General features: G+C 44.5%; 1 protein-coding gene across 18 annotated transcripts in view; it reads right to left on the minus strand.

Moving 5' to 3' along the window:
* Nucleotides 1–14,907, minus strand: part of MBNL1 (muscleblind like splicing regulator 1) — a 110,868-nt gene that overhangs the window by 61,273 nt on the left and 34,688 nt on the right. The window contains exon 1 of one of the 18 annotated variants that reach the window (XM_076341522.1): nucleotides 2,830–2,863. The exons of the other annotated variants lie outside the window; for them this stretch is intronic. The gene's annotated coding sequence lies outside the window, so the exon portion shown is untranslated. Of the gene's footprint in view, nucleotides 1–2,829; nucleotides 2,864–14,907 lie in introns of those variants that run through there. 18 annotated transcript variants of the gene reach the window in all.

Raw genomic sequence — 14,907 nt, forward strand, 5'->3', positions numbered from 1 at the left:
GAATGCAATGGTGAAAAGGGGCAGGGGGGAGTATTTGTTTTAGCAATCTTTCTGTAGGAAGTGGCCTTTGTACTAATGGCAGTTTAAGTTCGTTATAAGACATTTCAACAGTTCACTACCTTTCCCGTATACACTGAGAAAAAGAAAATATAACCTCTGCAGATATTATCTGTAGTGCGTATGAGCTCAAAAACATGCCTATGACCTGAAGACTTGAATGCTCTCACTTGAAGTGTTCAGCCACATAGCTGGTGGGAAATTAAAAATTTTCCATGTGTGGGAGCCAACTGAACTGATGAAACAAAAAGTAACATTCAGAAGGAAGACCAGCATATCATGATCTCATTTGAGAAGCACTTTTTCCCTAAGTTCAGCACATGTAAGGCAGAATCAAAGTCACAGAGATGAGAGCATCGGCCTCAGGGCTGGGCTGGAGAGCTGTGTTACAGGTGTTTGTTCTTCAAGAACCTAAATTCTCCTTTAATATATTTCACACAGATCTATGAGGGAGGAAACAACTCGTTTCTGAGAATTAAAAGGAAATAAAAACACCATTAAATTCCCCTCTTTTCCCCCACCTTTTTTTTTTTTTTTAAAGTGAGACCAGATTGGCTCCAAAAGTAGTAAAACAAGAAAGAAGTGAAATAACAAATAAGAACTTTCTACACTATAACCTCCCTACAATAAAACAAGTTCAAGCTGAAAGGTTTGCCCACCACTACTGCCAAGCCCTAAAAGCCCCAGCAAGGTATTTCACAGGATCAGGAGATGCGCTGCTCCCAACAGCTGGTGCTGTCCCCTGCGCTGCCCCAGCACTCACATCCCGCTCCGCTGCGGCGCCTCCAAGGGCGATGCCGAAGGACAAGACACGGCTTCACCGACACATACCTCCCTCCTTTTCCTCTGCATGGATGAAGCCACTTAACGTCAGGCTTCTCAGCAGTGCTGGCAAAATTAATTTTCCCACTCCAAGAATGAGGGCTGGAGGCTGTCCGCTCCTGCCACAGACACAGGAGGAGGATGGAGAAGAGGAGGCAGGAGAGATGGGACCAGAAGCCAAGACAAAAAGAAAGGAGCGAGAAGGCTGGAGGGAGAACTGGTGTTGCTGCCCATGGTTGCTCCCACCGCTGTTCCAGGCAATGCTACACCATGCACCATCCTCCTCCTCCTCTTCCTCCTCAGGCTTCACAGTAATGACAGCAAGATCAGAGAGCAAGGAGGACCCTAACTGCTGATGCCTTCATGCACTCCCGGACTTGGCCCTATCAACAATATCTGAACTTGTATTAGGCAGGCCCTTAGAAAGAGTTCCCCGTCCTCCACCGCGTGGCTCAGCACTGAGTGTTTCTGCCTGGGAATACAGGTCCCAGCTTCCAGCAGATAAATCACCTCCCAACCATCAGAGCACTCGAAGCGACACAGCAATACCACCACCACTGGAAATCGCTGCCTTTCTCAGCTCCCGAGGGCTAAGACATTTTTTAAACAAAGTTAAGGAGCAGAAGCTGAACTGAGTAATTTGTCAGGTGATCAAAACAGAACTTAAGTAGTCACTTAATAACACTTAACTACTTGTCATTTAAATAGAACAGAGAGAAAAGAATGAAGCAACTATGGATGGTGCTGGACAAGTGACCTTTTGCTGTACTCCAGACAACAATAAAATCCAGCAATGCTTTCCAAATTTTAAAAATTAAATACGGGTGTATTTTTAGCAACTGCTATTTTAAATTTGTTTAAGCACAAAGCAGAGTTTCTTAATTCACAAAAGGCCTTTCCAGCTGCTGAAGGCTCCTTTTTACATACAAAACCAAAGTCAATATACAAAACAGCAGTCTGAAAAAAACTTGGAGGAGCCACCTGGCACCAGTTGCTGCAATTGCTGGAATAATCCATAGAAAGGCCAAGAATTCAAGAGACATGGGACAAAATTGCTGGTGTCTAAGGATGCCGCCCCAGTGATCCATGGCCACTTTATCTCCTTGCTACAGGCAGGGTCACAGGGTGTATCACGATGATAACAACTCTGTCGTCCCAAACTACCGACCTCCCACCCCGTGGGAAATCCCCACTTATGTCCCCAGCGAGACTGCCAGTCTGTACCCACCTGCCCAACGCCACACCAAGCAGCGACACATCACGCAGTATTTTGGAGGCCAAGGGCTGTGCACTCCTGCTAAATCTTAGCAGTAACACCCTACATTGTCAGTCTGCCAGCTCACACCATGAGGTGGCTTCTGGGTGTCAGAAAGGCGTCACTGTTGCACCTTCCAAAAGACTGATGGCAGTTCTCTCCAGTCTCAAGCAATGTATATGGGGAACGAAATTTGGAAAACATTACTTTTCAAAAAGTATTAAAAACAAACCATCAATGTACTGCAAAAATACATGCAGCAGTAATACCTGTCCATATGTACAAACTAAGGAAACCCACCACAACCAACCATAACTTTATCAGAACACATACACACAGAAACAGAAAAAAGTCAGACAGGAAAGGGATATTTCAGCTCCAGAGCCCTTCTGGAATCAGCAGTAGATGAAGTGTAAAACCGAGAAAGTAATTTTGACAGTTTAATTTACATCATAAAGTTTAATTTTTAAAAACTGTCATATGAAATAAAATAGATTAATGCCAAGCTCTGGTATTTTTCAAACCAGTGCATATAATAAGGAAGAAGAACATAAATAGAAATAAAAATCAAATTACTTTCAGGGTCTTTTTTTTCCCCCTTTGAGTAACAGTAGGTACATGAGACAGACTGCAAGGTGAGACTAGCCTTACAGCAGGGAGATCAAAGAGCTGGTTTGAATACTGCCCTGATTTACCTGGAGTGCAGCGGGCTCGCTACGTCTGTGTTTTCCATCCACAATGTAGTTGTCAGTTCTGTGCTATTTCAGCAGACTGTCTGTTGGTCCAGCAGACCTCCAGCACCAAACAGCCACACGCCGGGAGAGCTGTACTGGGGTGCTGACCTAAACACCCGGCGTCGCCCCAAGCAGACAGTCTGACTCTGAATTACAGTGGGCTGCCCTCACCACCGGGGCATGACCCACACCCCTGGAGCACCCAGACATGCCATGCGGGTGCAGACTACCGCAGCCAGCAGAGCCCGTCCTGCTCACCACGTGCAGTGACCGCGTCGGCAGCTCCAGAGGGGAAGCGCAAGGGAGCACAGCAGTGCACTGAGTCTACCCTAGCCGTGCAGGGCCAGAGTGGGTAAAAACTCTTCTCCTCATCAGCTTTCCACCAGCAAATGCCACAGACACAGGAATGAGACACGCTTGGGGACCTGCCAATCCTGCCAAAACTTCTGGTTCCCAACGCCTGCGGCGTTGCCGGCAAGCCATGCTCATCAAGCCCAGTCCCAGCATATTGGAGACACTGCCTTTTCCCCAGCCTCAACTCGAAGGAAGAAGGGGATGTCTTGCAGTGGGGTATGAAAGGAAAACACTGACTAAGCCTTAGCTTTCTTTTCCCTAAAAATTTTTTTATGTTTCAAATACTTCACTGTAAAAGTTTTATTTACAGATTTTGACAATCTAGAGTTTAAGACAGGTGTTTTAAAAAACTAAATAAATAGTTCGTCTGTTGCATTTCCTGTACTTTACTAAGTCTTTAAGCTTTATCACTGAAAAAAAATAGTCAGCAGGTGTCTAATCCTACTCAGGTCCCTTGGTGTTTCCCTCCTGTCTTTGGAGGGAAACTTACCCCAAAGCCCTGCTTCTGTTAAACATAACGAGAGCACTTCCCCTGCCTTTCACCCACATGTTCTGGGGGGAGCTCTCTTGGTTTCCTGCACACTAGTCAACTGACGCCAAAAAGAAAGCAAGTACAAAAGAATTTTGAAAAACAGCCTGACTTAAAAAATTATACATTAGATAGATAGCTAGAATGCCAGAAGAAAGCAATGCACTATGATTAGTAAATCATGTAACAGTTGGAATACCTCTTGCTATCTACATTATGCCAATACACAACACAGGTATTACAAATAACTATTGCTGATGTGTGTACACACACACACATGCGTGTGCCTGCTCCCAAGTACCACAAGCCTGTCTGCTTGCAGCTAATTAATGAACGACAACACCTCTCCATGCCTGGGTGCCAAATGCTTTCATCAGAATCCAAACCCATCGCTGGAACCTCAGAGCAATTTTGATAACAGATCTACTTAAATTTCATGGTCCTTTCCAGCATTTGCCTGGATCTAAAGCCAGTCGGCTTGCACGCAAATTATAAGAGAGCCATGTTGTGTAGGCAGGGCCAGGAAGCACCTCGCAGCTCAGCCCCTGCGGCGCAAGGCTGGGCTTCATTGCAGGCGGCACTGGAAGTACCAGGGCACGCACAGCCACCCTGGGGAAATGAAAACTGAGCATCTCCTGAAAGCTGCTCCCGCTAGCACAGGGCCTCCCCGCACCTCACACCGTTGGGACAGCAGTGATCAGCCCCGACAAACTCCCAAAAGCAACACAGCTCTAAAAGTTTACACCTGCTGTCCCTCACCTGACTTCAGTGAACCTTGCTTTGTGTTATTTTCTGTCATTAATCTGTGATGTTCATATACATACAGACATATATAAAATATATATAGTATATACTGAGAATATATATACAAATAGTATACAGTGTGTATATACGCATATATGTATAGCACAGAGTAAAACACTTAGTTGAAAGCTTTATAACAAGTAACTTTAAACTTTCACTGTAGCCACTTTTTCAGTGTCTAACCACTTAGGTATTTACACATCTAAAATCACCAGAAACATCTAGACAATAAATGTGTGACAAACACCATGTAAAAAATATTTTACATTGTTACAGACATTAAAAATATCTTCAGCTAATGGCCTGAAAGATTAAGAGGCAGCCTCTGCTTCCCTTCGTATTTTCAGTGCCTTAAGCCAAATGTTAGAAGTTTCCAACAAGGCAAAATTAGGTGCACTTTCCTCCATATTAAAAAAAAAAAATCCATCAACAAGTATTGTTGATGTATCAACAAGTTTTCTCTTCAGCTATATTTAAAATCACACCAGTAACCATGCTTGCAACTAAGTACAAAAAACTGTCTTGCAAAGAGCTGACAAACTGAGAACAAACACATTTTCTCAAGGAATTTAAGAGCCTTTCTGTATGCTACATCCAACTGATGCATTGCCCTGAACAGTTTAGTTCTCGACGTCTCTTGTGTTTTACTCTTTCTTCCTCTTCCCCTTCTGTCTGCTGACACTTTTAAAAGAGTCCTTTCTCCCTTGGTATCTTTCAGGTGGTGTTACAGCATCTGATCTCCTTCAACCTCATGCCTTTTTTCTGTCTTCTGTCTCTCGTCTTAATTTCTTTCTTTCTTCTGCTTTGTCATCTTCTCTAGTTAGAGATTTAATCACCTCCTTATACATTTTATTTCTGTAAGCTGAAGAACGCTCGTGGTCATCACCTCCTCTTCCCCTTTGACTACTTTCTTTTTTCACTTCCTTCTGATGATCTCCATTTCTGTGCACGTTGAACACGCCCTCTCACTGATGCCCTGCGCCATCTCACCTACGAGCGCCTTCCCTGGGACCCGGCTCAGCCCCGAGGCGAGGAGGGGCAGCTGAGCCTGGCCGCCACCACCACGGTCCGTTCTCTGCTCAGGGCCTCAACCATGGTGCAGTGGCCAAGAGGAGCCCAGCAGCGTGGGGGTCACTGTCCCGTGCAGACCACGGCCCCCATGCAGACCCCCTGTGCCGTGCTTGTCAGACAGGGGTAAAGCTGGGAAGCTAACAGCACCATGATTTACCTCAGTGCAGGGGTACGCCAGCGCTGAGCCCCGCACACGGAGGCAGCAGTGGTGACGCTCCCCTGGCCATGCTGGTGCCTGTCTGCGGTTTTGGTGAGGCAGTGGGTGCAGCAGAGGCGGCCGTGCCTCCTGCAGTTCCTGCTCGCAGCTGCAGCTGGGCTCCCACTCCCAGGGCCAACCGTCACAGCAGCTGTGGCAGGTTTCTGCAGGAGCCCAGCCATGGCAGGGGCCATGCTCAGAGGTCTGGGCCCGGCTGGGCAGCAACACCCAGCCCTGGCCCTGCTCCCACCCCAGGGCAACCGCTACCCCACGTGGGCTGTGGAGCGGGGTTAGCGATCCCCACGCTCTTGCCCCCACCAAGACAAAGCCCAGAGGAAAAGGCACCTTCGGGGGCAGGAGGACCCGTCCCACCATTATGAGGGGTTGCCTGGCACCGACCAGCACCCTGCCTGGTGAATTGGAGAACGTCGAACCCACCCATCGCTACCAGCCGGAGCCAGCCACCCTTTGGATAGCTGCAGCTTTCCATCTGAACAGGGTTTTATCCTCCAATGTGTGAAGTGAAAATACACATGCAAAAAAGGGGTGAGGGACCAGCATGCAGCCCGCTCTGCTGATCCACTCAGCCCCGCAGCAGCTCCTCCTCCTGTCCTCCAGCTCTCCTCCAAAACCCAATACATGAATACGCTATCTGCTTTCACTTACAGCCAAATGTATTGTAAAAAATGAGGGACAATGGCATTAATGATGTACCAGTTCCTTAGCTAGCTGTGATAAGGCCATTTACATAAAAATTTTAGCACCCAAACATCTTTGTTCTTCCAGCCTTGAATTAAAACAAACCAACCAACCCCCTCCTTACGGAACTTCCTGCAAAAATATGTCTTTAATGTACTAAAGCAAATAAAAATAGACCAAAGAAAATTGGTTGAATTTCTTATATAACAAATAGAATGAGATTAAAGAAACTTCTGATTTCAAGAAATACTTTAAAAAGGAAGAAGTGCAGTAGCTCCATTCAAAATCTTGCATACAGCAACTAAAATGATATTCTTCCTTCTACACACAGTTGTACATATTTTTAAAGAAACTACTTGTAACACATTTTGTTCATCTAAATATTCATGGCTCCCATCCTGTCAACACTTACGTACTTGAAAAACACCGGCGAGTTACCCCAGAGAGATAAGCGAACAGACTTCAGGGCACTCCAGCAGGAACACACGCACCTGCTCAGCGCCTGCAGGCACAAAGCCCATGACCTGACTGGGCATTACCCTAACCAACCTGTGTGATGAGGGCAAATGAACCACCCTGCCATCCACACTTCTGACCAGGTCCTAAGTGGGGTCAGTAACATGATGATAGTTAAATGAATATTAATTATGATTAACCACTTCATGATATGTCTGCTCCAGATCATTTTGGTATGAGATATTTGAGTTTATACTCAATAAAGTAATTTCTTTCTATTTCTCCCTTCTTTTTTTTTTCCTAAGTATAAAATCAAGCTATCCATAGTTCAAATAGGAGATGTGATATAAAAAAGCAGCCAGAAATTCTAGTATTCCAGACCTTAACTAGTAAAACTGGCACACCTCCTTAGGAAGAGCTGTTTACTTCAACATAAAGAAGCCATTATCAACTTATACCTGCAGTGGATAATTAAAAAAGAAACCAAACAAAAAAATCCCCAGCACTTCAAGGAGGTTTTAAAACCAAATGAGAAATAATTCCCGAGTCAGTTTTTTCTGCATTTTTGAAATCAGCATTTGAATTAATGCATGATTCAAAACTTTTTTTAAAGGTAAAATGAGCAACACTGCATACAACTTGCACTTTGGAATGCTCATCTCTATTCAAAGGAAGCAGGCACATAAAAAACCTTAATCGTTTACAGCTATTTTAATTAATGCCTTTTAGTGGTACCGACTATAGGAAAAGGCAATTGTTGGCTCTGACAACTAACCGACGGATCTCTCCCCAGTCACAGCTGCTACGAGCATCTCCAACAGGCTGAACTCTACACTCATCTCTGAGCTGAGGGCTGCAAGGTCCTGCTCCACTGAAATTTAACTGAAGAGGGCAGCTTAATGATTGCAAGATAACATGAATCACTGTAAGACCTCTGAAGAAGGCAGAGTATATAAACCAGACTTTGACTCTGTGTATAATTTAAGCTTATTTCAGTCAATTTCCAGACTTTAGGAAAGTAATGTTCCAGGAAAACTTTAAACACAGTAATCCATGATCTAATAAACTGAATACAGTTGCCAAAAAGCTGGTATTTCTGCCTTCTGACAATGGCGTTCTTACCTTTGCCAATTCGTTTATTTTAATGATACAAGCAGCTGTACCACTGACAAAAGTTGGCTACATCACACTGTGCAGGCATTTAAATTTTGGTTTATATATAATCACTGTGCCCTTCTCTCTCACGTACGTATCTAGATATTTCTGAAAAATTATGCAGGCTATTTATATGTCTGGTCTTATTTTCCAATTTATGTGATAGTACCCATTCTTCTCTCATTCGAGTCACTAGGAAAACTGCTGATTTAAAAAAAAAAGATTACATGTGTTTCTACTTGTCTCCCTTCAGTTTTACTCATGATGCTTCAGATTGGGTCCTCTCACTGTGTTAGCAAATGGCCAGTTCAGTGTGCTGCATCTTACAGGGTTGCCATTTAAGTATTTTTTAAATCCGTTTACCTGGGCTGACTGAGGTCTGCCACAAGCGCTCCTGAGAGCAAGGCAACCCCTGGCCGCAAGCTGGCAGCCACATCAGGGGCCAAGTCCAAGCCCAGAGACCATAATACGGAGGGTTTATTTCACTCCACACTCCACACCAGCTGACAGATCCCAAGCCCGGCTGCCGGGTTGCACTGGCAGCCTTTCCATCTTGCCCTTCCCCTTGTTTCAGTCCTCGAGTAATACTTTCTTCTACGTTTTGAAAACGGTCCTTGCTTAGCGCATCAATTTCCTTATATTGAACACATATTTTAGTTGATTTGTTGCCATTAGGCTTATTTAACAATTGCATGCAGAAAAGTGAATTTCTCACCAACTTTATCAAATTTTTATATGCCTTTAGGTTTATTCTTCCTAGAGAGTTCAATAAGCTTCCTTGCAAATTTATCTCCCCTCAGCACAAACACTGCTCCACATATTGTGCGCTTTCACAGGGGAGAGAGCAGAAATCACACCCGTGTGTTCACTGCTCTGTTTGCACATCAATGAAATCAACACTAAGAATGTATTCTGAACACAAAATACAACTTGCAAATAAGTTGTTACAAGTAAGTTAGTGGGGGGGAACATTTAAATACTTCTAAACACTTTTTCCAGCAATATTTTAACTATCATCCAATCCTATATTGATACTACCTTTGCTAGTACCAGTAGGAAAGTGCAGGTAGTTTTACTTTCAATGCAATGAAAAGCTGAGTTGACTTTACAGTCTGGAGACTCTTTTAACTAGTGCTCTCAAGAGTTTATAATAATTTCCAAAAAAGCCAGTTTTAACTGAAGCTGCATGGTACTCCTGCTCTAAAATCCCTTTTTTCCTCCTGTTCAGTCCAGCCACAGAAAAAGATTAAAACACTTAGTTCTGGTTACAGTGTGCTTACTGTTTCACTGCAGGTATATTTTACCAGCTTGCAGCTCCATGCACATTCACGTCTGTGCAACAAACGCTTGCCCCTTGGCCAAGTGAGAAATTCCCCTGACCAACAAAACTCACCACCATTCCCCCCAGCATCAACTGGAAATATTTAAATCACAAATTACTTTTTTTTTCTATGAAACAATTCCTCACACTCCACTATCAAAAAGAACTTCGCATTTTAAGCCACCTGGCTTTGAAATAAAGCTGCCATATATATCCATGGGTATCCATCCATCCATCCATTACCTGCATGCCCTGTGCAAGGGAAACATCTTGCTCTGCTCCATAAAACACCAGGTGCAGCCTCAGTGTTCAATAAACAACAGGAATAAATAACAATGTATTAAATACAAAGAACTGACTCTTCTGTTTTCTTCTGGGAGCGTCTAGTTTGAGTGTGAAATCTTTAATCATGCAGTTTGCTCATCAGGGTTTTTCCTAACTTGCTTGTATTTCTGTTTGGTTGCAATCACTGCATAAATCCTAGTTGTCTCTTAACTCAGTTCATTGCAGGGAAGATTTTACCAGGGTACTGGACAAGCAAGGATATGTTAATGCAAATGATCTTTTGAACGCCAGTCAAGGCTGGAAAGACTTCTCTCAAAATAAACGTGCAGCCTCTCACTCGCCCAGTATAGAAGACTAGCACCGAAATCGCACAGGATTTTAGACTGAATCCTGTCAGGATAAAGACATTGACTTCTGCAATGGATTATCAGTCTGTGCTCGTAGAGTGTAACCACTGTTATAAATTCATCATGGAACTCTGCTTGCTCACTTGCACACTTTTACACATGGTTATTCCTTAGATTTCTCTCCAGCATGTATAAAGCATGCACTAGTCAAATTTGTTAAAATTCACTCGTGTCTTGCAATCTTAACCTAGTAATGTTTATAATCAGCTCATATTTGTGCTTTCAAGACTGAGGATGTTTTTAAAAGGACGTACATCTAGCAAAAGGACAGGGAAAGGGAAAACAACACTGGAAAAGCTGGGAATTGAAGAAGCATTAATATTGCTAGGGGCTAAAATGCCATAGGGCTTCCGATGTCCCTGAAGTTCAGCAGGTGGGTACTTCCCTTGGACAGCAATTCAATCTATCACCAGGAAACAGGAAAGACTAAGAGCAGAAAGCAATGACCTTTACTCCTGCAAAGTGGTGGTTACCTACTACACCTACAGCTACCCCGGGTTGGCGTGGCTGCTCCTGGATTGTGTTTTTTTCAGCATGTCCACAAACAAACGATCCTGCTCCCCAGGTATACTGCAGATCCCCTTGTACCTCAGCCAACTCTTGCCCATGATCTGCCCCAGCCATAAACTGCCATCTTCCATCTCGGGTTCAACAGAGTGTTTGGTCCTACTGGTCCCACAGGCATCTCCCCCAATGGAGGTGGCCTCAGAGCCACCCACCTCCCGCGTCCCCACAGCCCCCTCTCTACGTTGTGATCTAAAATATGTCCCCACAGTCTCCTCTCTACGTTGGCCGCTTCCTGACCCCTTGGGCACATAAGGACACAGGCCTTCCCGTGCAGCCGGCACGGCAGGATGGACAGTGTGCACATACGTGAAGGACAATTTCCATACTTTGCCATTCCTCTTTTTCAAATTTAAATCTCAATCTTACAATTATTTATGTTCATATTTAGGCCTGGAAACCATCCTATTCAACTTCAGTGAAATCATGCCGACAAAAAGCGAACGGCTTTGTTTTCTCAGAGCTGCTCCTTTCTTCAAATAGTACTCTCTTCCTTTTTTACTAACTCTCTGTACTATTTCACCAAGTTAGGAATGGTCCAAAGGAATCTGGAGCCGGAAAGAGTCTTTCCAGGAACTTCACAGGACTTGAAGTGCTCTCGAGAGGCAAGCTCAATCCAAACTCACTACCCCAGCCGGCCCCTTCAAACCCTCCTGCTAAAGCACCACTGCTCTTCAGCAGCCTTTGAGCAAATTTCCAAAGTATCAGCATTTTCCCATCGGAGCAGCAGTAGTGTTCCCAGCATCCTGTCTCTGAAAAGCAAGAGGACTTTTCAGGATCTCCAGGGTTGAGAGCTGGCAGTCAAAGTGCATTGGGGTGCAAAAGGCTGCTGAGTTTAGCACTTTTATCAACTGGGAAGTTTATGCAGTGACTGAGATATAAAAAAAAAAAAAATGCAATCTGAGGAAACAGATCCTGTTTACCACATCAATGTATCTGCTACATCCAGGAATGCCTCTACTCACTCTGAAGCAGGGACACCACCTCTTAAGGCAGTGCCCATGACACGCAGCTCCGTTTCTCTGTGATGGAGCAGATCTCGGCTCCAGGCTGGGCACACAGACACCCGGAGGGGGCAATGCCCCCAATGGCACTCATCAGTTCTGCCACAGTGCTGCCCCTCGGGAAACCCTGCTGCCCACCTGCGGACAGATGACAGCACCAGACCGCTCTGTCGCGACCCTGCCAGCCCCTCATCCCTGCAGGGGTGGCGCGGGGGCAGCTCCCAACAGGGATGCACCAGAGCTCCCGGAGCTCAAACCAGCGTTGCCTGGGTATGCGACTAGTTTCCAGCACAGCTTCTGGTGGGATCACGTGAAGCAGCGGTCCCTTGAGGTCTCCTACGTTGCTGCTACTAACACAGCAGGAGCTCACGAAGCTGCTGCGTCCCACAGCTTGCCATTGCTGGTGTGAAGCACTCCAGCACCACTACACCCTGCAGATGAAGTAGCTGGATTTATTATTCCTCTTTAAAAAGTCCACTTTATCAGATGTTAATACTTTCCTCTATTTGATCAAAATCTTGGAGTTGTTTCCAACTACCTCAACTAGTATTTTGTACCAGTTAAATAATTAGATATTCCCTAACGAAGAGGGTATGTCATTAAGTATTTCAATAAATTCAAACGTGAACCCCAGAAAGGTTTTCTTGTTTGCATAATCCTGTGTTTCAGTATATTACAATTCAGTGTTTACTTAAATCTTATTTTAATAGCAGTAGTCCTTCAAGTGGCACTGTGCAAATTAAGGAAAAAGACAGAACTCTGGATCAGAATAAAAGCATCTCTTTTGTTATTTTGTACAGGAACTAATTTAAGTGCTGCTGTGCAGCCCTGGATGAAGAAACTAAAAGCCTGGATCCCCCAGCCATCGCATGGGGCTCACAGAGTCAGGCGAGCAGGGACCAGCTGCCACTGTAGTGCTTGAGGGCAGATTCACCTGTACAAGTGCAGTCCCTCGTGATTAAGGCTGCCAGCAAGCACGCCAATTAGCACAGCTGGCAAGACAGTGAGGTGGCTTCATATCCTTTAACGACTAGAAAGATCACCCTGTTTCTCCCAAGCATTGTAACACAATTCCGGTGGGAGGAAACACACAGCGAGGCAAATCAGTGGACAAAATCAAGCAATTAGTGTCACTGAAATTGTGTGTTCTCTGGGATCCTGGTCCTCGGAACGAGAGAGCTGATCTGGCCGCAGGCAGTGCTCCCCCCTTGAAGGTGCTCCAGCCGGCACCGGACTCTGCTTTCTCCGCCTTTTGTTCCCTTTGAAAGCAACACAGAGCAGGGGAAAGATGTAGGATATACAGGAATACTTTTTAATTGCTCTTCACCAAAGCCTTCTCTACCCCAAGCCTGTGCTTGAGCATGGAGCACTGCTGCCCTCCCCAAGTCTGGACCCCGACCAGCAGCAGGACCGTGCAGGGACAGTGCCGAGACGGTGCTGGGAGCTGGTTCCCAGGGCGAGAACCACTGCTGCGAAACAGGGAGAGCAGGCGCTTGGCTCTCCACCGAGCCCAGCCCCATGCATCCATCACCAACCCATGGGGAAAAACAACGCGGCACAGAAGGAAGCACAAGAAAACAGGGAGAGGATTAAAGAGGTGTCCATTACTAATCATCCCCAAAACAATGTTGTTTTTTCTCTTAACAGGGTTTTCACAATCTGACTGAATCAGTAGGAGGGCGGCAGACTTGCCTTGGCTTTGAGACTTCTTCTCTAGAAGACTGGCCATTCTCAGACATTAGACACAGCCCTGACACGGGAGCTATTCCTGATGTGAAGCACAGACTTCTAAGAAGCACCCAGGGCAGTATTTCCTAAATGGTATCCTGTTGGGCTAACAAGGCTACATAGTCCCAATGAAGAAACGTTAATGCTTCTCCAAAGTCAGAAACCAGATGTGATCATTCGGTCTCGAATGTAATTTGTTGCTTCCAACAAATTTTAAAGTGAACCTTGGCAACGAGGCATCTGTATTCAGAAAAACACAGCAACAGAGGCTTGGGGTCATCCCAGGAAGGAGAGAGGCCTCACAGGCTGCTTTTGACCCTCATTTGAAGACTTGGGACAAATGACTGAATATTCTTGACACAAGGTTTTCTTATTTTATGCCTCTTTAAATTTTCCCTGCAAATTAGTTCAGAATGTTACTGATTTTGACTGTACACAGCAGAGTTCCTGACCATACGTTAACAGAAACCCACGCTGGTTTCTGTTATGTACAGCCTCTAAAAAAATGACAGTGCAAATGCTGCAATGCAATGTTTTTTGTTTTATTTCTTCCTGCAGATGTAGAGCTGAAACTATAACATGAACTCTGAACACCGTAGTGAGCCATAACTCTTTTGTTTGAATATCCGATAAGATTTCAAAATGCCATTTATATTCCCACAGAGGAACACGCACAGTTTCGATTGTTTGTTTTTTTAATGGACTATTTGCCACTCAGCCTAACAATTGCACCATTTTCCCAATGCATTTGCCACTATCCCTTTGCTTCCTCTTCTGGAGCTCAGCCTACTGGCAGACGCACAGGCTGAAGAGGAGAAAAATGGCAAATCAGATCTCAGGAATTTGAACACTGTTTATATTTTCATTTTTTTCTAAGGGTTACTGCCTTACGAGTTTCCTTGGAATCAGACGTGTGTCCATCTGCCTCCCGGCCCCCGAGCCAAACCGAACCTCTGCATCCTGAATGCTGTTATTGCCTCACACTCAAGTGATGCCGTACACCCGAAAGTTAAAATTACTGAAGAGTCACCTGCTAAAGTGTTCTGTAACTATGTTTCTGGATTTTTTCTTCTGCCTTAATTAAAGGACTGACAGAGCCAATGATCTGCCATTCTCACGTTATTAGTGAAATACGCTTACCATGATTTTCTTTTCTTTGTATTAAAATAAATAAATAAGGTCCTTATTCTACACCCTTAGGTAAGTGTAACACGAAGGGGGATGACAAGTCAAAAAATCATTATTTTTTGAAGCAGTGATGAAGTAGAGAGATTTGAACAATTAACAATTACATCTCTGACGCGGTAGAAATAAGGTGCTCACTGAGTTAATCTATAATAATAATAATGCATTTATATATTTTTAAGGCTTCTCGGTAAAAAGTGGCATGTCACTTTTACAGAGTTCAGGAGTTTAATTTTTAAAAAATAAGTACTTCTGCAACAGAAGATAAAATACTAACATAC

This window comes from Aptenodytes patagonicus, chromosome 6, assembly GCF_965638725.1.
Source record: "Aptenodytes patagonicus chromosome 6, bAptPat1.pri.cur, whole genome shotgun sequence".
NCBI lineage: Eukaryota > Metazoa > Chordata > Aves > Sphenisciformes > Spheniscidae > Aptenodytes > Aptenodytes patagonicus.